General features: G+C 43.5%; 1 long non-coding RNA gene across 3 annotated transcripts; it reads right to left on the bottom strand.

Moving 5' to 3' along the window:
• Positions 1 to 1,846: 1,846 nt before the first annotated feature.
• On the bottom strand, positions 1,847 to 26,091 carry LOC105483754 (uncharacterized). Of its 3 annotated transcripts, none has more exons than XR_011608999.1 (4): positions 6,811 to 7,119; positions 4,663 to 4,741; positions 3,668 to 3,741; positions 1,847 to 2,516 (listed from the first exon to the last, which is right to left on the bottom strand). It is a non-coding gene; the product is annotated as an uncharacterized lncRNA (long non-coding RNA). The 3 variants fall into 3 exon arrangements; XR_011608998.1 differs by lacking the exon at positions 1,847 to 2,516 and adding an exon at positions 26,008 to 26,091 and having other exon boundaries at positions 3,520 to 3,741; positions 6,811 to 6,954; XR_011608997.1 differs by lacking the exon at positions 1,847 to 2,516 and having other exon boundaries at positions 3,520 to 3,741.
• Positions 26,092 to 26,112: the final 21 nt, after the last annotated feature.

Genomic DNA, 26,112 nt, shown 5'->3' with positions numbered 1-26,112 from the left:
CTAAATCTCTCCCCCCACCCCATCACCACCGTCGCCTGCTGGGGGGTCGCGCTCGTTAATGATTTCTGGGCAAGGAGCTCGGCTTCTGACGGAGGAGCCGGTCTGGCGGGGCTGCCTGGGCGAGGTGTGCTGGGACGCGCCGGGCCAGGCCGGCAGTCCCCGCCATGGGCGAGGAGTGGGGAAGGCCTGCAGGCTGCGGGGCCTCAGCAGGGGGGCTTGACGATTGGTTAGTTGGCAGGGAGGCATGTCAGAGGGGGCCTCCCCAGCCCTCTCCTGCCGCCGCCTCCTCCCTTTGTCCAGCGCCGGGCACTCCGGGGAGCACTAGTCGCGCCTGCGCGCTGCGCTCCCTGCCACCGCCCCGCTGTCCCCGTCTCCCCGCTTGGCGGGCAGGGGGTTGTGCGCGATGCAGTGGACGGGTACTGGGCTGAGCGCGGGACTCCCGGTTCCATAAAGATGTGGGGCGGGTCGGGGGAGCAAGGACGAGTGCCTGCCTGGACCACCCTGGCTCCTGGCTCCCAAGGAGTCGAGGGGAACGTCTCTACCGCCCTGCAGAGCCAGCAGGTAACTTTGGGGAGGTGCCTGCCAGGCCAGTGAGCAGCGCTCGGCCCAGGCGCCGCGGGGCGGACGGACTGGAAGCCGGATGGAGGCGTGGCCGGGTGGGGGCCGCGGCGGCGGGGAGGCGCGTTCCCGGCGCGCAGAGCTCTATTGTTATATAAAAGTGCCGAGGCCTGCCCCTCCCGAGCGGAAAACCACCTGTGTGCGGCCAGCTCGGCGCGGGAGGGCCACGGCCGGAAGGCGCGGGCCCTAATCCGGCCTCCCCTCCCTAAACCCCGGCGGAAAAGAGGCCGCGCTTTGTCCCGCCGATGCCTGAGAGGCGGAAGCGGGGGCAGCCGCCCGGCGGGGTGCGGCTTTGGGGAGCGTCCCTCGCTGCGCTTTGCGCCCACCGTGAACACCGCGAGGGCGCCTAAGGTCGCGGGGTCTCCCTTCGCCCGACGCCCCGCACCCACGGGCATGCCTGCTGACACCCCCGCTGCAATTTGCATTTTTAGTTACCCGCCTCTTCCCTGGTTTGGGAAATGTAGGCTAAAAAAAGGCGGCTGCGAGGCCCAGGTTGCCAATTTTGGAGCTCTGCTGCAGGCAGGCCGCCCCTGGAGGAGCGTGTTCGACGAAGGTGGGGATTGCCGAGCTCTTCTCCGCACCATTTTTGGGCAGCCTTTGGAACAAAACTCCTATATTTCACTGGGTATCTTTTAGTTTCAGCCGTGGGAGGCCTGCGCTGGAGTTGACTCCCCCTATCCTCCCCGATCTGTCACAGAAGTTCCCACCCCGAGACGTTTCAGTCATTGGGACCTGAGGACAGGGAGGGAAGAGGCAGGATGCCCTGCAGAGGAACTGAGAAGAGCAAACCTGTTGGAGATTCAGCGCAGCACCTCCAACAGAAGAGAAAGGGAGGGAAGTTGGGTTTCCACTTTGCCTGTTTTAATACGCAGCTACCTGAGTATGACTATAGATTCGAGAGGATACATCGAAACTGTAGTTTTTACCCATGCTTCTGAACTCTATTGCCAAGGGAATGCCGATCTTTCCTGGCGCATTGGCTAAGTGGCGTTCTGACCGCTCAGTCCTAGAAATGCTGAGAAAAGGGCTTCTGGAGTGGGACGGCCCTCGTTTGCATTATGTCTCCCGCTTCTTCCTAGGTATGCGCCCTTAGTTAAATCATTTAGTTGTTCTAAGTTGCAGTCTTCTTTATAATGAAGATAAAACTATCTGCTTCATAGGGTCCCTGTGACAACAAAATGGGTACGGTGAAATGTCCTAAAGTGGTGGTGGGGTGCTATTAGCTGTTGGAATTAATTTTTTATGCTTCTGAATTGAGGATCTGTGAAAAGGCCTCGGTTTGGGGGCTCGGTTTGGGCATCCCACAGATGCCCCTTGAGGCTTGCTTGACAGCCCGCCTGCACTCGCTCATCTCCAGGAAAGCCCTCTGAGGTACTACCCTAACCGATTTAATCCGTTCCAATTCAGCTGTCAAGTAAAGGAGGTGTTATCGTAAACCAGGATCAAAATCCTTTAGCACGATTATCAGAATGGACCCAGCTACATTTCTGACTTCTCCCTACTGGTTACCTTTGAAACACTGTGTTCTCCAGTCACAGCAAACTGATATAACAATGCCTATTAGGCACTTACTACACGATGGGTGGTAATCGTCTTGTTTCTGTGTTTACGTGCATAATTTCGGACAGTCTTCAGAAAAGACGTAAATTATCCCCATTTACAAAGATTACGGAATTTGCCCAAGGTCACACAGTAGCAACAGAGAGTGTCAAGACGTGAGGCCAAACCCTTTACAGACTCTTAAGGATGCCCACATGCACGGATTATATATAGTGTTGTGGACACTATACTCACCTCCACGTGGTATTCCCTGCCCACATATGAAGAATCTCAAGGGAAGCATTTTGAATTTCGACCTCCAGGCTTTCTCCAGCCTCACGTTTTTTGTTGCATCCTCCCTACAGAGGTCAAAGATCAAAAGTTAGGCTACTTTCCCTGCTCCTTTTACACACCAGTGGTTTTCTTTGCACGCAACTCTTCATCAGTCAACCATTCACTAAATGTTGCGTCTTCTCTCTCCCTTAGAATATGCCATAGATCCTAATCTTCACAAGTGCCATCAAGTGCCATTGCTTATCTAGTGCATCAGCACAGCACATAAGCCTGGGTTCAAACCTCTGTCACTCACTGGTCGTCTGGGCCTCACTTCATTCATTCATTGACGCATTTATTCTAGATTCCAGGAAAGCAGCAGAGAATAAACAGACAAGAATAGCCTGCCTCACTGAAGTTTACATTCTAATGAGGACAGTCCAATAAAACAAATAATTATATATTAGAAAGTGAAAGCGCTATAGAGAAAAAGCAAGAAAAGGAATTCGGAAGTGTGTAACATTGGGAATATATATTCCTCCCTCAAAGGACTATGAGGTAGAGACAACTGAGATGACACACGAGAAGTGTAGGGCACAAAGTCCGTATTCAGAAGATGATTTTTAAAATATCACCACTTGGGGGAGGGGAGGGATAGCATTACAAGATATACCTAATGTAAATGACGAGTTAATGGGTGCAGCATACCAACATGGCACATGTATACACATGTAACAAACCTGCACATTGTGCACATGTACCCTAGAACTTTAATAAAAATTAAAAATATATATATCGCCACTTCATTCCTGCATAAGGCATGCTGTTGGTGGTGATCTTGCCATTCCTGTGAGGCACTGAGGAAAAGGTCTCTTAGGAGATAAGGGCTTTAGTAGTTTGGAAGAATTATAGGCTTCCTTAATTCCGGAGGCCTCGGTGCCCTTCAGAGGATATCATTCATATGAAGAGGGCTGTGTTTAAAGACTGGAGATAGCAGATTATCTGTGATCCATTCTCATGAGTGCAGAGAAGCACTTTCATAGATCCTCATTTCTCTGTGTGTGTGTATGTGTGCACTGAGCGCCTGTGCTTGTGCTTGAATTCCTCCTGGTGTTTCCCTCTGCAAAGTTCCTTAAAAATTGTTAGTTAAAAGACAATTTGTTAAAAAGCTGTGTCCTTTGGTTATAAAATTTTCTCAAAGCAATTCGAGAAACATTCCAATTTTGCAGGAATTTACCTGAGTTCAAGGACACTTGCGATTTATAAGATCCAAATGGGCTAGCATGACCTTTAATCTTCTTGGAATAATCTCTGTGAATACAATGACATTTATTAACACATCATGTGAAAACAGTTAAACAGATTTTCAGCAAACAAGAAGAGTTTGGGAAGTTCTGACTTAAAATGTAAATGCATTTAGGGGTCCCAGGTAGGCCCTCAAAGTGACAGTGGCTTTCAGTGCAGCCGAAACTTCGAAACTGAATTTAACCGTATTTGGGGTGCACGAAACTCACCCTAAAGTCTTCTGACGAGTGCTTTTAAAATATACCAAAAGGCCGGCGCGGTGGCTCACGCCTGTAATCCCAGCACTTTGGGAGGCCGAGGCGGGCGGATCACGAGGTCAGGAGATCCAGACCATCCTGGCTAACACAGTGAAACCCCGTCTCTACTAAAAATACAAAAAATTAGCCGGGCGTGGTGGCGGGCGCCTGTAGTCCCAGGTACTGGGGAAGCTGAGGCAGGAGAATGGCGTGAACCCGGGAGGCGGAGCTTGCAGTGAGCCGAGATCGCGCCACTGCACTCTAGCCTGGGCGACAGAGCGAGACTCCGTCTCAAAAAAAAAAAAAAAAAAAAGAAAGAAAGAAAAGAAAAGAAAAGATACCAAGAAGCTGTACCACAACAGTAGCAACTGAGGAACACAAGAGGCCTAAGGAACTGACAATAGGTAACATGACTCATAGGCAGTGATAGGCTGTGAGAAAGCCAAAGGGAATTTCAAATAGCCCCCAATTAAAATTCCATGAGGGCAGCCCCTGGGAATTGCAGATCCAGGTTTGCTATCAGACTGCTTCTCACGTGAAAGCTCCGTGCAGCTTGTCCCATGGTGAGGAGCTGGAAGGTCTTACTGAGCACGGGTTAATGATTTCCCCAAAAATGTGGGGGAAGGGGAAAGGCAGGCTAGGTTAGACCTCAAGGCAGAGGTAGCTGGACAGCAACACCAGAATCACTCACCCACAGGCATATCTAGTGGGAGAGTGGAGCTTCCCTGTGAACGAGATGGCACATTCGTGCATTGCCAGGATGATCCCACCTGAAGAAAAATATAAACTATTGTGAAATTCAGACTTTAGCCAATTTGGCTAAGCTTTTAAAAATTATGGTCTTCGTCAGCTTTCTTGCATTTCTGTTTCCAATCATCTGACGAAAGACAAAGTAATTTACATTCAGGCTCCCGTAGAGACTTTATCTAGAATTTTTTTAAAGCTAGACAGTCTCTAGCAAAGAAATTCATTTAAAGATAGCAATGTTAATTTTTTATTTCAGATGTTTTAATTCCATCCCTTCCACTGGGAAAATATTCATTGATTCTTCTTCCTTATCCTTTATTTTTACAAAGCAGGAAATGTAAAAAGTATATATAAATGTATATATAAGAAACTGTCACGATGTTGGCATTTCTGCAGTACATTTCTGAGTAAGCACATTTACCTTCTTTTGGAAAGGAGATGAGGGTACCTTGTTTCCCATTGTTCTGTTTCGAAAGCCCCAGCGATGATCCTTAGTGGGAAAGTATAGCTTACATTGCCAGCCAGGGAGGTGAGAGGCTATATGTATTCAGCTCTCCAGAACCTTCTCATGTCCTGTCATGAAGCACCACACGTGGTGTCAGGGGCATTATCCATGTTGCATCTACATGTGGAATATTTGCCTTGAGCCTCCCTGTGTGGGCTATGTTTCCTCTGGTGACTTTTCTCTCCATCTTGTGTTCCGTTATTTACGCAGGTGTGAGTAGTACGTATAGCTGTTGTGTAAGAGAACTCATTATTTTTCTAAGTGGGTACTATTTCCTGCCACCCTATTTTTGCTTCAGAAATCAGTGGAAGTAACTGTGTGTGTCCACAGTACAAGAATGCTCTAGCTCACTTTTTCAAACTTAAGAACTTGCAGATCCCCCAAGAATATATTAATAGAATCCTAGGGAGCCCCAAACTCCAGTCTAAACAACACTGCTTAAGGCTGTTGGTGGGTTAATTATAAAAGTTATATCTGGACATATCATGAAATAACAATATAGTGGCTACAACTTACTCTACACCAACCATTGTACAGGTTAAATTTAACCATTGTGATTACCTTGCAAAGCAAGTATACCATTATCACAACTTTATGGTGGGGAAGCCTGGGCTCAAATGTCAGGTAATTTATGCTGAATCCAAACTTGCATCTCAGTCCCTTCAAAACTCCTTAGTACACACTGCTCCCAACCTGATGAGTGGCCCTAAATGAATTCAACCTGGTCTACCATGATAGCTTCTACATAATTTGTTAAATTTTATCTTGCTGGTCCAGACTAGGACTTGTGGAATCAGGCCAACCCAGATTCTAATCCTAGCTTACCTACTTTCTGGCCCTATGACTCTCAGGGAAACCATTTCATCTCCCCATGTCTCAGTTTCCTTATCTGTAAAATAGGAATACTCTATCACAGAGTTGTTGCAATCAGTGATTTATATTTGTAAAGGGGGTAGAAACAGTCCTAGAACGATAACTCATTGACTGCTACCTGTTTTTATTTTTACACACACACAATTTTTTTTTTTCTTTTTGAGACAGTCTCACTATGTCACCAGGCTGGAGTGCAGTGGCACGATCTCGGCTCACTACAACCTCCGCCTACCAGGTTCAAGCAATTCTTGTGCCTCAGCCTCTCAAGTAGCTGAGATTACAGGCGTGCACCACCATGCCCAGCTAATTTTTGTATTTTTAGTAGAAATGAGGTTTCGCCGTGTTCCCTAGGATGGTCTTGAACTCCTGGCCTCAAGTGATCCACCAGCCTCCCAAAATGCTGGGATTACAGATGTGAGCTACCGCACCTGACCACAACTCTTAATAAATGTTTATTGACCTTGCTGAAAAGGGATCATATAACAGAAAAAAACACTACAGTGTTAATTTAGTTCTTAGGAAGAGAAAAACAATCCATACACATTTTTGAAAAAAAGTTGCAACGAACAGAATCAACTGCTTTACGGCCCCTGTTAGTTGCTGAGGTAAGCAACCCAGAAATTGAGGTTTCTCAATGGGCTGAGATACCTGGATAGTTTTGGGACAGTGAAAACACACTGCATACCAGGGGTTCCCCATCATTCTAGGACTCACCTGCTGAAGTAGCAGGCACTTTCCCTGTTCCATCAATGCTGGCTCATAGCTGATCCTATGGACTGCATGTTGTGCAAGAGGGGAATTGGAAATCCACTAGCTTGAGCCACATAGCCGTCGTCTCTCGATCTGGGTTCAAGGCACCTAATGGAAACACACATTTATATTATGAGTCCTGCATGTAAGAAGTCCCATTCTCTGGGAACTTCCTTTCTCCCTCCGACTTCATGCCCAGCAGGAGCTTTTCAGAATACAGGGGAGGGGAAGAGAGGAGGGTCAGAGCTGGGCATGAGAGCCACTCTCCCATGACTGGAAGGAAACTTCCATTAATAGACAGATGAGAAAGGCTGTGCTAGAAGCCACATTGTAGAAGCATACCCAGCCTTGAGTAAACAGACACCTGCTTAGCACAGTTTCTATACTAATTTTTGCACATACAGAATTCCAAGATTAGTTTTATTAAACATTCGATAGGTATATCCTTTGGTATAAATCCATCACGTTTTTCTGGACATACCAGAAGTTTTAGGTTCCTTACCCAAACCTCAGAAGTAAACCCAGCCAAGTGTGGTGGCTGATGCCTGTAATCCCAGCACTTTGGGAGGCCAAGGCAGGCAGATCACGAGGTCAGGAGATCGAGACCATCCTGGCTAACAAGGTGAAACCCCGTCTCTACTACTTAAAAAAAAAAAAAAAAAAAAAAAAAGGCCAGGCATTGTGGTGGGCGCCTGTGGTCTCAGCTACTCAGGAGGCGGAGCTTGCAGTGAGCCGAGATCGCGCTGCTGCACTCTCAGCCTGGACTACAGAGCGAGACTCCCTCTCAAAAAAAAAAAAAAAGTGTAAACTTTTGCTAGGTCATGCCCCTGCCTAACCAGTTTCCCAGGGAAAAAGCCTTACTGATGGGATTTGTCTGTTCTTTTGTTATATTTTCTGTTTGGTAATTTACTTTTGTTTTTGGCTTAACACAAATTTATTATTTTTCAGTTCTGTAGGTCATAAGTCCCCAGTGGGTCTCCCTGGACTAAACCCAAGGTGTCAGCAGGGCTGCTTTTCATTTTGGAGGCTCTAGGGGAAAACTTGTTTCCCTGATTATTCAGGTTGTTGGCTGAATTTAGTCCTTAGGGGGGTAGGACTCTGGTCCCTGTTTGCTTGCTGCGTTCCCAACTTCTAGAGGCCACCTGCATTCCTTTGCCTGTGCCCCCTCTTCCTGTGTCTTCAAGGCTAACAATAGCAGGTCACATGGTTTTCATGGCTCAAATCTCTGCTGCCTCTTCTACCGCTGTATCTCTCTGACTTGCTCTTTGTCTTCCTCTTCTACGTTTAAGGACTCATGAGGTTACATTGGGCCCACCTAGGTAATCCAGGATAGTCTCCCCATCTCAACGTCTTTAAAGTATCTTTTGCCATGTAAGGTAACATATTCACAGGTTCCAGACATTAGGGCGTGGATATCTGGGAGGTCATGCTGCCTACATGTGGTCGTCTTGAAGAGACAGGTAATTTGTTGGAAAGGGGTATGGGGGACCTTTTTGGAGTGAGGGAAATGTTCTATATCTTGATTAGGGTGGTGGAGGGTATTCAACTGTTCAGTCTTTCAAATTTTAGTTTAACATCTACATTATTGCATTTTCCAAGTTTTGTATTTTGCTTGTAATGATTTATTTAGAAGCAACTTTGTGTGAGGCATTGTATTAAGCACTTACTGTCATCATCTCATGCATTGTTCCCTCCTAGTACTCTGGTGTTATTACATAATAAGTTTGCGTTAACCGATTAAGTTTGATGATGCAGTATAGTGACTAGAGTCTTTCAGGTACATATTGTTCCACTTTATGGCTATTTTCCATTTCAATTTAAAGGCCAAAGGGATTTTCCCATTTACCAGTTTATTATAAAAGCTACTATAAAGGATACAGATGAAGAGATGTGTAGGGCAAGGCATGTGGGAAGGGGCTTCTGTTTCCATGCCCTTTCCAGGTGCACCACACTCCAGGAACCTCCATGAACTCAGCTATCCCAATGCTCCAATAATTTAAGTAATTCAGTGTAACCAGCTGTAGGATTCCAATGCTTTAGGCAGAAATAATTAGCTGGCATTCTTTAATGTGAATCCACTTGATGACCTGAGGGTTTTAAAAATTTAGTATAAAGGATATTAAAAGCAAATTATTTTTTTTCTTTCTTTTTTTCTTTTTTTTTCTTTTCTGGGGACAGAGTCTCACTCTTGTTGCCCAGGCTGGAGTGCAATGGCGCGATCTCAGCTCACCAAAACCTCCGCCTCCCGGGTTCAAGCCATTCTCCTGCCTCAACCTCCTGAGTAGCTGGGATTACAGGCACCTGCCACCGTGCCTGGCTAATTTTGTATTTTTAGTAGAGACGGGGTTTCTCCATGTTGGTCAGGCTGGTCTCGGACTCCTGACCTCAGGTTATCCGCCCACCTTGGCCTCCCAAAGTGCTGAGATTACAGGCGTGAGCCACCGCGCCTGGCCTAAAAACAAATTATTTCTGTTCTTGAAATTGGTGCACTTACAATATGTGGTAGAGGAGGTGTGGCAGGACCCATGGACCTTGCATGACCAAGGTACAAGAGAGCAGACAGCTCAACTGTCTGTGTCATGGTGTGGCTTCCAGCACTGAGCCTAGGATCCTGCCCTCATGAGATGACGACCTGCAGGTTCACCTTTAGAACATTGCTGCCTTCAGTGTGGCCCTTTCATGCAATGTGCTGTTAATTAGAGGATTTATGGCAGAGAGAAGGACTTTTTTCCATTTTGTATGACTGTACCTACTGCTAAAGCATATTTTTTAATCTAGTTAAATTTGCTGTGAAATTTACATTTATAGTGAGAGTGAGATGGAGTGTGGTGTGGAATGTAACCTAAATCTGGAGCCTCTAACGACTAACCCCTGATTTTGATCAAAAGAATCTGACAACTACTCTACAGCCAAACTGACTTAAAAGAAAAGCTTTTTAAAGAAATATAGGTGCCCAAGTCCCATAACCAGTAATTCTGATTTAATTGAGGTAAGGTGGATCTTGGCATTGGTATTTTCCAAAAGCTGCCCAGAGAATTCTGATATGTGGCCTGGACTAACAACTGGCTTAGAAGCATTCACGACAATCATCCCCCAACAGTCTCTTGACTAGGCAGAGGTTTCCAGTGAGCCCAAGAGCTTCCCACCCAGACCAGTAGGTCTAGAAATGAAATGTTTAGAAACACCTGGATACTTTAGAAAAGGAAGTTTCTACTTCCTTTCTCAGTCCATATCCTGGCCTCCACGACAGGAACTCTGATTCAGAAGACCTAGGGATGGGCTCAGGCAACTATATTGTAGTCCAGCAGCCAGAAGTGTCTTATACAGGTGGACCAAACTTTGAGAAGCTTCAGGTGACATCCCAGATAGTCAGATTCCTCACCCATCCACTCTGTTCAGCAATTGTAGAAATGTTCTTGAAGTAACTGGAAAGATGAGGCAAATAGTATTCTTTAGGCACAAGCATCAGAACTTCTTAACAGGAAAATGCTGTGTCAGGCATACCTAATCTGCTTGCCCTTATAAATGCAACTCTTGAACGAGTATGCCCTCTGAGTTATTTACTGGTGAAACCTGTCACAAAGCAGTTGGGAGATTACAAAGAACAGAAGAAGGTATCTTGGTAGCAGCATCATGTGTTTATTGAGCACCCATTGTGTGTCTAAAACTGAAATGACTGCTGGGGCTTATGAAAATGAGTGAGATTCAGGCCCTGCTGTCACACATACACACAAATAAGTCTAATTGGGGAGGTTAGACGTGCCCAGGTAGCTAGAATGTGATGTAATAAATGTGGTCATTGCAGTAGAAAGGAAGTGCTATGGGAACAAGAAGAGGAAACGGTTCATCTACCTTAGGGTGGGAGGTGGAAGGTAGAGGTGGGGTGCTGGGAAGCATCCCAGCGGAGGCAGCATCTGAGTTAGATTCCCCAGGGAGCAGATTTCTCACTGTCCCCCTTCCAGTGGGATAGGAGAAGACTGGCACTCTGGGCAAGACAGAAAGATGACCCGAGCTGAGGTTTGGAGGAATGGGCATGTGTGACCAGTGCAGTGCAGGTGAATGGTATGGAAGGCAAAGATTGGCAGAGAACCTGGGAAAGGTAGTGTAGTGCCAGATGGAAATGGGCTTTGGATGTCATGATAAGAAGTTTTGAATTTTTCTTTAGGTGAAGTCATCATAGATATTTATACAGGGGTGTGACATGATTTCAGGATATAATTCTGTAACAAAGGGGGCGAGTAGACTGGAAGGGAGAGAGAAACTGGGGGCAGGAAAACCAATTAGGAAGCGATTGCAATTGTCCAGAAAAAGGATGCAGTGCCACCACAATCGTCCTCTTCCTAAAATAATGTATTCATCAACCTGCTTAGTTTTATTCCTCCTATTTCTGCAGCTAGAAAAATCACTTAGCCCTCCTGTGACTCAGAATTTCTCCCTATTAATAGAAGATGACAGAATACTTATCTTACCTCACACAGGGAGATACTGAGAGATGCTTGCAATCGTAGCCGCGAAAGAGGGGAAAATGTTATTCCAAATGCCAGTGGCAGTAATTACTCTGGGGTAGTGAGGAGAGGGACATTGCCTTTCCCCCCTAACAGTTCATTATAAAAATTTCAAACCTACAGAAAAGTTGAAAGTTGAGTAAGAGCATCAGAAATACTCTTTGGAGGGAAGTTTCTGCAGAAATTCCAAGTACTCACCACCCAGGAAGTGGCATTTCCAATACAAGGGCCCATAGCCTTCAGGATGAGAATGCCATTGCAGCCTATTTGGTTACAAACAGTGTTCTATAATATGAGATTTTGTAAAGAAAGGCCTATTTTCCCATTGTTTTCCATTACAAACAAAAGTGTAAGAAATGATGCTCTTATTATTCCTATTGCTGAAATGGGGCTGGGGAGGGCCATATTTAACAGAGTTATATAGTCATCTACATGATTTCAGGTTGTGTTTTGCCCTTTGGGGTTTGGAGTCTACCCTTATAGCAAGAGGCACATTGTCATACCTTTTCCATCTGCTGCTGGGCCCCTTCCCATACTAGGTCTCCATTTCAGCACCCTGGACCACATCAGAATTCTTTGTTTTTGGAAAAGCATCATTGACATCTATCGCAGGGTGTGTGACAGACGTAAACTGCTTTAAGTTTTGCCAAAATGACTGTGTCTTCTACTTTTTTTTTTTTTTTTTTTTTCTTTTTTTTGAGACGGAGGCTCGCTCTGTCGCCCAGGCTGGAGTGCAGTGGCCGGATCTCAGCTCACTGCAAGCTCCGCCTCCCGGGTTTACGCCGTTCTCCTGCCTCAGCCTCCCGAGTAGCTGGGACTACAGGCGCCCGCCACCTCGCCCGGCTAGTTTTTTTGTATTTTTTAGTAGAGACGGGGTTTCACCGTGTTAGCCGGGATCGTCTCTCGATCTCCTGGCCTCGTGATCCGCCCGTCTCGGCCTCCCAAAGTGCTGGGATTACAGGCTTGAGCCACCGCGCCCGGCCATCTTCTACTTTTAAAAAGAAATCTGTGCTCTCTATATTTGCTGAGTTGGTATAAGATATTCTGAGGGATAAAAATATAAATCATTTAGAGACACTGCCCTCAAGAAGCTAACAGATAGGACTGTGATCTAATGAAGTTGTGAGGGTAGCATTCAGTGCTTTTTTAGAACAGTATCAACTTTCAAGATTCAAAAGGTTGGTCGTGTTCAATGACTGATGGAGTCCTTCCAACTGGAATGGGGTGATTCGAACTTACAATGAGGAAACCTAAAGTACTTCATTTTATATATGAAAATCAAATGGTTATTGAGTGATATAATAAGGAGACATATCAGGAATACATAAGGAGAAGATAATATATGCTCCTTTCTAAAGTACATTTACGTAAGTAATGAATGATTAGCTCTTTCAAATGGAAATGTTTTCTCTAGTACGGTAAATTATTCTGATTCATTTGTTCACTCTTAGCATGCATTTCTTGGAAAACTTACTGGCAAAATTTGTCACAAAGCAATTAGGAGATTACAAAGTACAGAAGAATAGCCTTTAAGTCCTTACACTAATTAGTTCTTATTTTAAGGACAGTTTAAATCTCACAACATCACAGCCTGTTTTGCATGCACTCTTTCATTTACTTGTTAGATTCCTTTACTGCAAAGAGCCCAAGGAAAACGACTAGAAACAAACCATGGCTATGTGGACAAGAAAGAGTCAGTTATAAAGGGAAATGAATGAAGATTTATTCATTTATTAATAAAGTAATGTGGGCAGCCATTTGATAATTCTAATTTCTGATTTAGTCTTTAAAGGTGATTTATTTGCATATATTTTTAAAAGTCTGTGCTGTTGCCAAGTGACTTGGAACTACACAGCATAGTTTACTCACAAATTAGATGAAAGCCTGTTTTAAAAAGTCTGCACATATTATACTGGTTTTTTTTTCTCTTAAAAAACAAACCATTGTTGATTTTTGGACAGGTGACATTTGTGCATGGAACAAAATATAAAAGGAAAGATATGGCATGGAGTAAGTCAGCCTCTCCTGGCCACCCACTTCCTCTCCCTGGCACCAACCACTTTTGACTAGCATTTTGTGTATCTTCTCAGCGGGAGTCTATGCATGTACAAGGATTTGCATTTATTATTGGTCTCATTGGTATGCAATTGTAGCAGACTCATTTTTGATGACTACATAGTATTCCATTGTGTGGACATAGCATAATTTATTTAGTGAGCCATCATATCGATAGATATTGAGGTTGTTCATATTCTTTTTGCTACTGCAAGCAAAGACTGCAATGATCATGTTTTATACATTCATCCACCTTGTGTGTGAATATATCTGGAATTGTTTGGTCAGAGTATATGAGTTTATAATTTTGATCATTATTGCCCAAATGCCCCCTTCAGAGATTTTACTAATCTGTATTCCCACCAGTAATGTATTTCCCCATACTTGAGCTGACACAATGTGTTCTCAAACCTTTGCCACTCTAAGAGATGAATATTGGTATCTCATGGTAACTTCAATCTGCGTTTCTCTTAACAGTCAATTTGAGCATGTTTTTGTATGTTTAAAGGCTGTTTGAATTTCTTTTTCTGTGAACTGTCTATTCATATCCTTTACTCATTTTTTGAGCGGATTGTTGATCCTATTTTATTTTTATACCTTATTTTGCAACCATAATGTTAAGCTCATTTTAGTCACTGAACTCAGATGCCATTTGTCAATCATTAGTCCAAATAAAAAAAGTGGAGCCACTTAATAATCCTAATGCACAGTTTGAAACATAATTCATTGATGCCTGACTTTTCTTTCTCAACTCAGTTTTAATTTGAAATTTTAATGGGAACTGTCCTCACTCCTTAGACCCAGTCAGGGTCAAAGAGTCCTGGGTTTTACTTGTTTTATTTTAACCCCAGGAGAGATGCTTGTCTTAAGCTCTGTTTTAGCAAAAGATTATCTATACATAGTCTCTGATAAATAGCAGTGTTAATATACTCATCTAGCACCACATTCCCTGCCTTCTGCATGAGCAGAAGAGAGAGAGTGATACTATTAAATATTCAAAAGCCTTTATCCTTATGCCAACCCCTCCATAGGAAGATGCTATCTTGCCTGGGCTGGGTATAGTGGTGCACACCTGTAATCCCAGTGCTTTGGGAGGCCAAGGTGGGAGGATCACTTGACACCCGGAGTTCAAGACCAGCCTGGGCAACATAGTGAGACCCCATCTCTACAAAAATAAAACTAAAAAAATTAGCAAGGTATTGCAGGCACCTGTATTCCTAGCTACTCAAGAGGCTGAAGTGGAAGGATCACTTGAGCCCAGGAGTTTGAGGTTACAGTGAGCTATTATCAGGTCACTGCACTCTAGCCTGGGAGATGAGTGAAACCCTGTCTTTTTTTTTTTTTTTTTTTTTTTCCTTTTTGAGACAGGGTCTCACTCTGTCACCCAAGTTGGAGGGCAGTGGCGAGATCTTGGATCACTGCAGCCTCTGCCTCCTGGGTTCAAGCAATTCTCCTACCTCAACCTCCCGAGTAGCTGGGGCTACAGGCATGCACCAAGCATGCCTGGCTAATTTTTGTATTTTTTATTTGTTATTTTTATAGAGACAGGGTTTCACCATGTTGGCCAGGCTGGTCTCAAAATCCTGACCTCAAGTGATCCACCTGCCTCAGCCTACCAAAGTGCTGGGATTACAGACATGAGCCACCATACCCAGCCAACCCTGTCTCTTAAAAAAGAAGGAGGAGGAGGAGGAGGAGGAGGAGAAGGAAGAAGAAGAGAAGGAAGAGGCATAGGGGGAGGGGGAGGAGGGGGAGGAAGAGGAATTATCTTATTATCTTGCCCATTAAATAAAGAAGTGGAAAAGTTCCTTGCTTCTTTCTTTCTCAGAATGGGGATAGTTTAAAGTGTCTGTTTGCAATCCCCAAATATCATATTGCTTTTGGCAGCTGATATTCTTTAGCAGCTGATTAAATGATACATATTTTACACAAAACAGAATATCCTGAATCAAAGGGATTTTGAATATTTATTTGAACTGGCTTTATCTCAGGTATATATCTGGAATTCACTGAAAATAAAATGGGTGATAAGGACTCAAAGATGACAGAGGATAGCAACAACAATAACAAGATAGAGATCCGGAAGTAGGTTTGCAAATACCTGTAGGTTTGATGTATATAGGAAAAGCTACCATTTCAAACTGGGCAGAAGCAACCAATCCAGAAAAATAACTTCTAGCATCCAGTTGTATTGTGGTGAGCTTAAACTCACAAGAAAGGTGAGGTTTAGAGAACATATTCTCAACCCATACATGCTTCATTGGAGCAACTCTTGTTAATCTTAAGGGGAATTATGGAACTCCATTCTTCCTTCTTATTTAGAAGAAAATAGACTCTAGGCCAAATTTATAGGCCAAATTGAAGATATAACGAGGTTTTTTTTTTTAATTCATTGTCTTTGCCAAATTCTCTAGAACATAAACCTGAGGCAAAGATTACTTGCTAAGTCTATGTTGGGTGGTGCAATTTTAGGGCTATAAAAGGGAGGGAGAAAAAAGGTGAGGCAGGAAAGGAAGGAATGCAAATACTAGATGGTGTGTTAAGGAACTCGACATAACTTCGCAAAGTACAAAGCCGGTTGCTGGGTCCTGCACATCACCTTTAAACAATCCATCAGGTGGGGAGGGTGGTGGGAGGAGCAATGGGGGGAGAAAGAGGAATTTATCTTCTTGACCTCTAGTCCCTTGATTCAAAATTTAACTCAGTGACTTGAGGGAGCTGTTGGGTAAGCCAGATTCCACATCTCACTAAACTGCCTGGAAGAGATGGGAGGAGAGCAGCCATAAGGTATGAGGTACAGAGTCCCATCAGGTGAGACCCATGTCTGTAGCCACTGAGGTTCCTGTTGCAACAGGTGAGATGTGAGCTTCCCAAAGCCCTAGCTTCTTCCACAGGAGGCTGAGAGAGCAGGCCCCAGGATGTCCATTCAGGAAGAGGCTAAGGCTTGGGGGTCAGGTGAGGAATCTTGAGAGACATAAAAATTGTTCTAGTATAGTCATGACTTAAAATTATAAAGAATAATTTTCAAGTCTTAGGAAATCCATGAATTAGTGTTTTGTGGAGATTAATATGAATGACTTTCAGTAAAAGAGTCACCGAATCATAATAGGTATGGAGGTGGAAATTCTATTATTAACAAGATTTATGATTGCTGAAATATTTTCATGATTACTCAGATCAATTTCTGGACTGATCTTACTCATGCTTAATCAGATGATGTTTATTATTAAAGTTGATTTTTAATGAGTGTTCATTAATAAAAAATGCTCTTAACCACAAGACTTTGTTTCCAAGTGATGTATATAATAATATGTGCTAAAACACAAATCTCAACTTCTAGTTGCATATTTTACCAAAACACCTATTACACTAAGGAAAATATGACAAATTCTAATCTTTCTGCACATTAATGTGCTGTGGTATAGTCTAAGGGAGGGGGCGCAGATGGTGATGGGAGTGGGAACAAAAAATCAATGAAAGAGACTCTTGATAAAACAAGCGTCATACATCTAAAAATAAAATAATAACAAATGGTTATCCTAGCATATACATCCAGATGACATTTGGAAATTTGCATAGAAGTAACAGAAGGGCTAAATGAAGCTTTCTGAAAAAGTCATAGTCTTTCAAACTTTATATACTCTTGGATTCTAGAAACTTCAGTTATTTAAGTGAAATGACCAGAATTAGTGTCATCTCCATACATTGAGCAGGAAGTTAACTTTGAGGAACTACACATGAGCACTTGTCCCTGAGGTTGTAGTATCTTTATGTCCTTTCCACACCCTCGCCACAAAAAGCCCCAGCAAGAACAATCAGTGTTTTCTTGCTTAACCTGTATTTTTATCTGAATGTACATTCTCTCTTCCCTCTCTTCCCTCTAGGCATTTGCTAGGCCCTTAGGAGGTCAGGCAACTTGCACTGTGGCACATGAAGAATATTCACATACTTCATATCCTGCAGGAGAAAGGAGACAGCACAAGAAATTCTGTTGTCACTAATTGAAATAGTTAATCACTTTATCTTTAGAAGGTCTAATGCCAAAACTTCAAGGAGAGAATAAATAGTCCAGTCTGGGTTTGAGCCTGGAGTTTGGATGTCTAAGATGACTCTGAGCGGATGTGGATTTACATGTTAGCACCTGAAAGTGGGCACAGCCCCCACCTTGGAATGAATGTACACTTCCAGAGGACTCGTTTCCACAGGGTGGTGGAAGGAACAACAGAGACAGCTATGTGCCCACACGCTCAGCCATCTGCCATTCCAACCACACGTCTCTCCCCCCGTTTCCTGCAAATGATTCATCTATTCTTTTTCTCTTTCTTCAAAGATAACTTTGTAGGCATTTTTTTATATATATATTTTAAGTTCTAGGGTACATGTGCACAACGTGCAGGTTTGTTACATATGTATACATGTGCCATGTTGGTGTGCTGCACCCATTAACTCATCATTTACATTAGGTATATCTCCTAATGCTATCCCTCCCCCCTCCCCCCTCCCCCCGCCCCAAGACAGGCCCCGGTGTGTGATGTGCCCCTTCCTATGTCCAAGTGTTCTCACTGATCAATTCCCACCTATGAGTGAGAACATGCGGTGTTTGGTTTTCTGTTCTTGCAATAGTTTGCTGAGAATAATGGTTTCCAGCTTCATCCATGTCCCTACAAAGGACACGAACTCATCCTTTTTTATGGCTGCATAGTGTTCCATGGTGTATATGTGCCACATTTTCTTAATCCAGTCTCTCATTGATGGACATTTGAGTTGGTTCCAAGTCTTTGCTATCATGAATAGTGCCACAATAAACATACGTGTGCGTGTGTCTTTATAGCAGCATGATTTTGTAATCCTTTGGGTATATACCCAGCAATGCATTTAAGGAGGGGAAAGTCATTAAGAAAAGTGGAATCTGGAGTTATTAGGATGAGACAGAGCAGAGTAAACAGTCTGGAATTTCACAAAGCAAACAACACAGGGTGTGGCCTCTGGGCCCGTCTCTCTCCTGCTGGTGCATCATTTCACAGTTATCATCCTTCGTGAACAGGTCAACAGAAATGGCTACAGGTAAACATGAGCATATGAGTTGCTAAAGAGAAAGAAAGAGAGAGAACAGCAGAAATCAGGAGGATTCTGGATTTTCCAACTGGAGCCTCTCTGCATCTTACCCACATCATAGATAGTGTCTGTTGCTAAGTGATGCCAAAGGTTTTACACCAATGAATGGGATCTTTGTGACTTTTTCCAATAAACAGGCCAAAAAGCTGCCACTAAAACCATGCTTTTAAAGGGGATCCTGAACAATAGCCAGTGAAGGTGATTATGGCCATGTCCCCGTGTCCATGAGGAGGTGATTGGTGGGTATTTGTTGAATTGCATCAAACTGGAGTCGGATGGAACTCAGTTCAAATCCTGACTCTGCTTCCAGCTTCTGGGACATAGGCAAGTTGCTAAACCTCTGGGGTTAGGGGATAAAGACACTACCTCACAGGATGGAGTGAGGACTAGAGGATAATATACATAAAGTGCTTCATGTGGTCTTTGGAAAGAGGAAGATAAGCAAATATCAGGTGATTACAAAAATACTCCCTATAATTTCACTTCAGTTTGTACCGCATCTCACACCCTGAAGCTAGCAGGGTAAAGAGCTCTAAGGAGAATGAAGAGGCCTCTGGCCCATTCTAGTATGGTCTCTCCCATCAGGAGGGGAAAGGCAAATATTGCATGGGACCTGGCAATAGTATTGAATGGGACATAAGCAGAGTCTGATAGCATCCTTACCCCTACCCCTTAACAGCCCACTATATCCCTTGTGGCAAGTGAAGGGCCCCAGAAGCGAGGGATCTTATTGCTAAGTAGATCAGACAGAGTTCTTAAAGATTCTAATATGTTGCCTGTATTGTCTCATCTGTAAAATGGGTTTAAAATAGCACTCATATCTTGGGTTGTGAAGATGAAAGAAGATAATCTATGTAAAGGACTGAGCACAGGGCCTGGGACAGTTAGTGATACATACGTGTCAGCTACTGTTTCTATTTTGTATTCCATATTCAATCTATGGTATTGATTAACCTGTTTATTGATTGATGGATTTTTATTTAGTAGATTAATTTTCAATAAATGATTTTCACTCAAGCATTTGTTCATGCAGTCACTTCATTCATTTATTTATCATCAAACATTTATCAAGGTCCTATTCTATACTGGCACTATGCTGGGCTCAAGAGATGCTGAGGCTTGTTGGGTAAGGTTGAAGACTAGGCAGGGAGAGAGACCTGAGCTAAAGCAGGACAAGACAAAGTATAGTATACACATCATGGAGACATGTATAAAGCATTCCTGGAACCCAGAGGAACCAGGAAGTGCTGCCCAGAAAAGACGCTTTTTGAACTAGAGCTTGAAGAATGAGCAGCCCGAGGAGTTTGAGCTTGCGAATTCTGGATAACAAGAACAGCTTGCCAAAAGGGATAAAGTTGTGAAACAAACAAACAAACAAAAAACAGGGTTTGGAGCCAGGAGGACTTTGGTGTGAGTGGTGTTTGGCCATTCTGCCTGGTGCCTTCCCTTGAATTTAGGTTTGACCCCCAGTGGGGGCCACAGAGAGTCACCTGCAGCTCAGCCCTACCCCAGGTGCTGGGCCCAAGTCTGCTCTTAGAGGAAATGTAAGTAGCTCATGTCACTCAGTGTCGGGTCAGCCAGGCTTTGGGTTCTGTTCTGAGCTCCTGCCCTATTTCTAGCTGTGAAGTTTCCACTTGATTCCTGTCACAGGCTCTACCTTGTATTCCAGTTCAAATAACTGGGCTTTTGCCTTTGCTTTTTCTTCTGCATTCTGCCTCTAAGTTCCTCTAAGACTGGAATTTTGCCTTTTCTTATCAGTCCTTCCTAGAACTTCAGTCCCTCCCAGAACTTCAGTCCCCTCCTTGGCCTGGGGCCTCACTCCAGGCTGCTTGGTCCACTTATGGTTGTTGCTTGCTGGGTTCACCTTCTCCTTTCTGCAGGTGGAGCACAGACCGATGACAACCACGTGCTGAGAACCCCTGTTACTGCCTAGACACAAATTGCTATCTAGGTCCTGTTTCATTGCCTGGCAGAACTGCCTTGCCACTTCTGGTTTGGCTCGCCATTGACTGAATTCCTAAACTCCTTTCTGAATATTGCTAGTGAAAAATGCATGGCTGGCACAGTGGCTCACGCCTGTAACCCCAGCCCTTTGGGAAGCTGAGGCGGGTGGATCACCTGAAGTCAGGAGTTCGAGACCAGCCTGGCCAACATGGTGAAACCTCATCTCTACTAAAAATACAAAAATTAGCCAAGCATGGTAGCAGGCACCTGCAATTCCAGCTACTCAGGAGGCTGAGGCATTAGAATCACTTGAACCTGGAAGTTGTAGTAAGCCAAGATCATACCACTGCACTCTAGCATGGGCTATAGAGTGAGCCTCAGTCTCAAAAAAGAAAAGAAAAGAAAAGAAAAGAAAAATGCACTACTTTGGTATTGAAAGTAGCACCCAACATCAGCCTTTGGGAATACAGGTTATGCCATATACTTTGGTAAATCTCCCCCAAGCATTCGGACTTAATGAAGATATGCAGTAAAAGCTGTTGGAGTATATGCTACAAATGAGCCTTGGTGGTGTGGTCCCAGGCCTTCCTGTGCTGATTAGCATTTTATGGCATGTATAATTTTCCTTAACATTGCTCAGGGGATTAGGACACTAGTCATATGCTGCCAACCACAAGTTTTTAAAAACCAATTTAGGAATAAAATCACAACAGGAAATGAAGACCATTTGGAAATTTGAGAACCCACACGTCCTCTATGTTATTTATTATTTTTAGGAAGAATTTCAAAGTTTCAACCTGTTTTAATGCTTGCCCATCTGGTTGTTTTATTAATGAAAACAGCAGCATCTTCTAATGCTCTTATGTGAGACAACAGTATTTTCCCAAAAAAATCACAGAAAAAACTTTGGGATTTGATGTACCATATTTTGTCTTTTACTTTTTTTCTTTGAAAAAATAAATCCCAACTGGAGATCATTTTAGAGAGAGTATGTGCTTAGAAATATTCAGTGAGTCATGCCTGGTGTTGTAGGTCTATTCCGGTGCGTGGGGTTTCCAGAACAATTACATAAGTGTTAGCATAGCCAGGAACTTTTGACATTTGTGGCAGCTTAATGGAGTTCTTTTCATCATTGAAAGTATTCTAATTGTTGTTTCTTTAAATCTAAAATGCATAAAACTAGTGAAGCAGGATAAATTGATTCTGAGGCATTTCTATCCAGTATGCTTTGTTGGCAAAGAAACTGAAGAAAATTTACTTGAAATAAAATACAGGTGATCAAGCTGTTAACAAATACAGTGATCTAATCATCTGGCAGAAAGTGAGAGGATAAATTGTAAGTGAGACCTTTTTGTTTCTTCTCTTTCTATTATCTATCAAGATTTCCAGCCCAGGCATGGTGGCTCACACCTGTAATCCTAAGCACTTTGGGTGGCTGAGGCGGGTGGATTGCCTGAGCTCAGGAGTTCGAGACCAGTCTGGGGAACACGGTTTGAAACCCTGTCTCTATTAAAAATACAAAAAAATTAGCCGGGCGTGGTGGCGTGTGCCTCTAATCCCAGCTACTCAGGAGGCTGAGATCGGAGAATCACTTGAACCCGGGAGGTGGAGGTTGCAGTGAGCTGAGATCATGCCATTGCATTCCAGCCTGGGCGACAGCAAGACTCTGTCTCAAAAAAAAAAAAAAAAAAAAAAAAAAGATTTCCTTTTCCTTTGCAGCCTGACTGTCCATAGCATATTGTTTACTTGCACAATCCTATACAATGGGACTGTTCAATCACATGATTTTTAAAATGCAGGGATTCCAAAAGCTATGAAAACATATCAATACCTTTCTTTAATCTTTCAAAAGATCACCAGGAAATTACGTGATATTCTAGTACTACTAATTTGTTTGTTAAAATATATTTTTAAGTACCATGTTCCAAAGTATCTCCTGGTATGAGAAACTAGAGAAAGACCCAACCAAAGCCATTATCAATTATTTTTTTCTATCTCAAAGGTGAGCTCCCCAAATCCAGAGTCTAGGGGCTTTCTAGGGAGGGTGAAGTCCTTAGTTCTTATAGATACTTTTTCAGTGTCTTGCACAATTTTGCTACTGCCTTATTTTCCTGCAGATAAGACATTGTAGTGTCTTATCTATGGGTGTTACTGTATTTATTGGTTCAAAAGACATGGTGCAAAGGACAAGTAGGCCAAGCGGGCTCTGACTCATAGAGGCTGCTGCCTGCTTGTGCCCTGTGTGTGCCTTTTGAGTAAAGAGCACAGTCCACCAAGTCCACCTCTGTATGCTCTAGTGCTATTGAATTCTTTCCACATGACCACAAGTACTTAAGCACCTTTCCTCTGTAGCAGAGCTGATAGCACAGAGCACATGAGAATCCCTATAGGGAAGGTGTGGTGAGGCTGTGTGAACTGCGTGGGCTGTGGTCACGTAGTTGATCATGTAAATGCGATCACAAACTTAGTAAGCATCCTGTGACACACCGTCATGATTAGAGTGTGCTTGTTGATATTGGAGTACTATGTGCTATTCAGGACTATTTCCAAGAATCTACTTGAACGTATACCCTGGGCTGTAGGATACCGGATGAAAAGAGGATTTGGTGTCCCTGCCAAGTTTCCTAGATAATGGAGATAATTTTTTTTTAGCAGAAAGTGATGCATACATCTCAGGGCTGGGAAGGTGCAGGTATAGGAAATTAGCCTTAGCAAGAAAGAAAATGCCAAAATCAAGGCCAAGTGAGAACATAACTTCTAGACCAACAGAAAGGAAGTAAGGGAAGCTGAGCTGACCTGTTTTGTTTCTGAAAAACCACTCATCTTGCTCTTCTATATTCCTGACTTTCTCCATCCAGTGGTCACCAAGTTCAGCTAGCTCTGTCTCTTCTGATTCTGGAATCTGTCTTCTCTTCACCATCTCTCCAGCCATGGAGTTCAGTCTCTCACCATACTCATCCGGATTACTGCAATAGCCACTAACTGGTCTCCCTGCTTTCAGTCCTTAACACCCCATATCTCACCAAAGGGATCTTTGTTGTCTGTCCATTGTTAAATGGTGGGAATTTATTGGGAGGATTTCTGTCTGCTCTCAGGATGGACCAGAAGTTTCAGAAATTGATAGAATTGGGTCAGATAGGGATGGGTAGGGTTAGAACATTCAACAGTGTTGTCAGTGCCCTGCCCCAGAATGAATGCTCTTCCATCATTTCTCCATCTTTTCACCCTCTTTCCTCACTGCAGGGAGTGAACATTGTTCCAGCTTGGGTCAGGTTTGGCTGTTTGTTGGTGAGTAAGGGGTTCAGGGACCAGATTTAACAACCCAACGGGCAATCCTTCAAAGGGAAATCAAGGTGGAGTGGATACTGAGTTGTCAAAAGTCAACATGTTCCCATGATATGTTGACTATAGAAAGGTCATCTAAGTGCAGTGGCAAATATAGTTTATAGTATTTGCTCGAATGGCTTGTTAATTTATCGCCCTTCCTCAATACACATTGAAGTCCCTCGAGAAAGAACCATGTCTTATTCATCTTTGTATGCCTGACCTCTCGTAGACACATACAATAAGTACTCATTGTATCAAAGAATGAATAAATGTTCCTGTAAGTGAAAGCTGTGTTTGGTCTAGTCTATAGGCTTCCAGAACTACTTTATGGTCCCCCAGCCCCAGCCTTCAGTGACCCTGCTTCCTGAGCTAGAACTGATCAACACTGACCTCAGCAGCAGCCCAGCTTCTGAGTCCACCCACCCTCTGGGTGCTCCTGAAGGGGCAGAGAGAGCCAAGAGGCTATATGTCAGATACAAGACCTCACTGTCTGCTTCCTTTCGTTCATCTCTTTTTCTTTTTTTTTTTTTTTTTTTTTTTTGAGACGGAGTCTTGCTCTGTCACCCAGGCTGGAGTACAGTGGCGCGATCTTGGCTCACTGCAGGCTTCACCTCCCGGGTTCCCGCCATTCTCCTGCCTCAGCCTCCCGAGTAGCTGGGACTACAGGTGCCCGCCACCACGCCCTGCTAATTTTTTGTATTTTTAGTAGAGACGGGTTTTCACCATGTTAGCCAGGATGGTCTCGATCTCCTGACCTCATGATCCGCCTGCCTTGGCCTCCCAAAGTGCTGGGATTACAGGCGTGAGCCATCACACTCAGCCCTTTCGTCTCTCTCTTTAGCACAATTTTAGCCTTCAGGGACTCCTAACATGCATTTGTTCCTGGAATGCTTAGTAGCTGTGGATGAACTGATATCTATCTTATTTGGCAATATAATAAAAGGAATGTGCTTTGACATCAGACAGAGTTCCAGTATGAACCTTTAAAGTACTAGCTGTGTGACTCTGGATACTTTTTTTTTTAACCTCTCTGGGTCTTTAGTTACACACAAGTCCAATGAAGATACTACAAGTGTAAATGAAATAATATATGGAAAGACACTTGTTATAACGTTTGGCATTTGACAGGTGTCCTGCAAATGTCAGCTCCCTTCTGCCTTTGTGGCTTGTAGCAATAGGAGCCTGAGGAAAATTTGCAGTGCTAGCATAGGTAATTCGAACTGAAAGGAAAAAGAGAAAAAAGTAGAATGAACATACCCAGTTGCTCTAACATGAATCAAAGTCAATGATTAACTTTTTACTGACTATATAAAATGCAACAAAGTTTAAATAAATATAACAACTGGGCTTAAGGGAGAAACAAACCCATATATTTTCTAAAACAATAGAATTAGATATTTGCCAAACTAGAACCTGCACGGGCATAACAAATTTCTTCTCTAATGAGTATTGTTTGTTTTACTCTAGGATGCATTTGGATAAAATATTGGGATAACATTTAGAGAAGTCTGTTTAGAAAAGGGAATTAAACATCATTGGCTAGTATTGTGTCTTTGTTTTCTCATTTAAAAAAATTACAGAGGCCGGGCGCAGTGGCTCACGCCTGGAATCCCAGCACTTTGGGAGGTCGAGGCGGGCAGATCACGAGGTCAGGAAATCGAGACCATCCTGGCTAACACGGTGAAACCCCGTCTCTACTAAAAATACAAAAAATTAGCTGGATGTGGTGGCGGGCACCTGTAGTCCCAGCTACTTGGGAAACTGAGGCAGGAGAATGGTGTGAACCCAGGAGGTGGAGCTTGCAGTAAGCCAAGATTACACCACTGCACTCCAGCCTGGGCAACAGAGTGAGACTCTGTCTCAAAAAGAAAAAAAAAAATTACAAACAAAAAATTTAAGTACTGCGGTGGAAATATGATGGAGTTTCTATCAAATTATATCAAAAGTGTGTTGTTCTGGGGAGGACTTAAACCAATTCAACAGCTCAAAAGGAGGGCATGAAACCCACTCTCCCACCTCCAGTAGCACTCCTTTTACTCATTTTTTCCCCTTCTCCAAAATTCTAAACTGCTCACGCATTCCAGATTGTTCCTGAGGAGAATGAGCATATGCTATCCTGGTGTGGAAATGCCTGGTATGCTAATTTGTAATTTGGAGGAGAGAGAAGATATGAGGTCGAACTGGAAGATAGTGAACTAAAAATAATATAACCCACCTCCACGCCTCTCTCTTTAGCTCAGTGCCACATCTTCCCCTGCCAAAGTGAAGACACGGCGCCACAACATCCTGAGGAGAGAGAGCCTTGATTTTTCTGTTGGGG

The sequence above is a fragment of the Macaca nemestrina genome, chromosome 10, assembly GCF_043159975.1.
Source record: "Macaca nemestrina isolate mMacNem1 chromosome 10, mMacNem.hap1, whole genome shotgun sequence".
NCBI classification, from domain to species: domain Eukaryota; kingdom Metazoa; phylum Chordata; class Mammalia; order Primates; family Cercopithecidae; genus Macaca; species Macaca nemestrina.
Note: the sequence above shows the minus strand (reverse complement) of the source record. Positions and strands in the feature narration are given on the sequence as shown.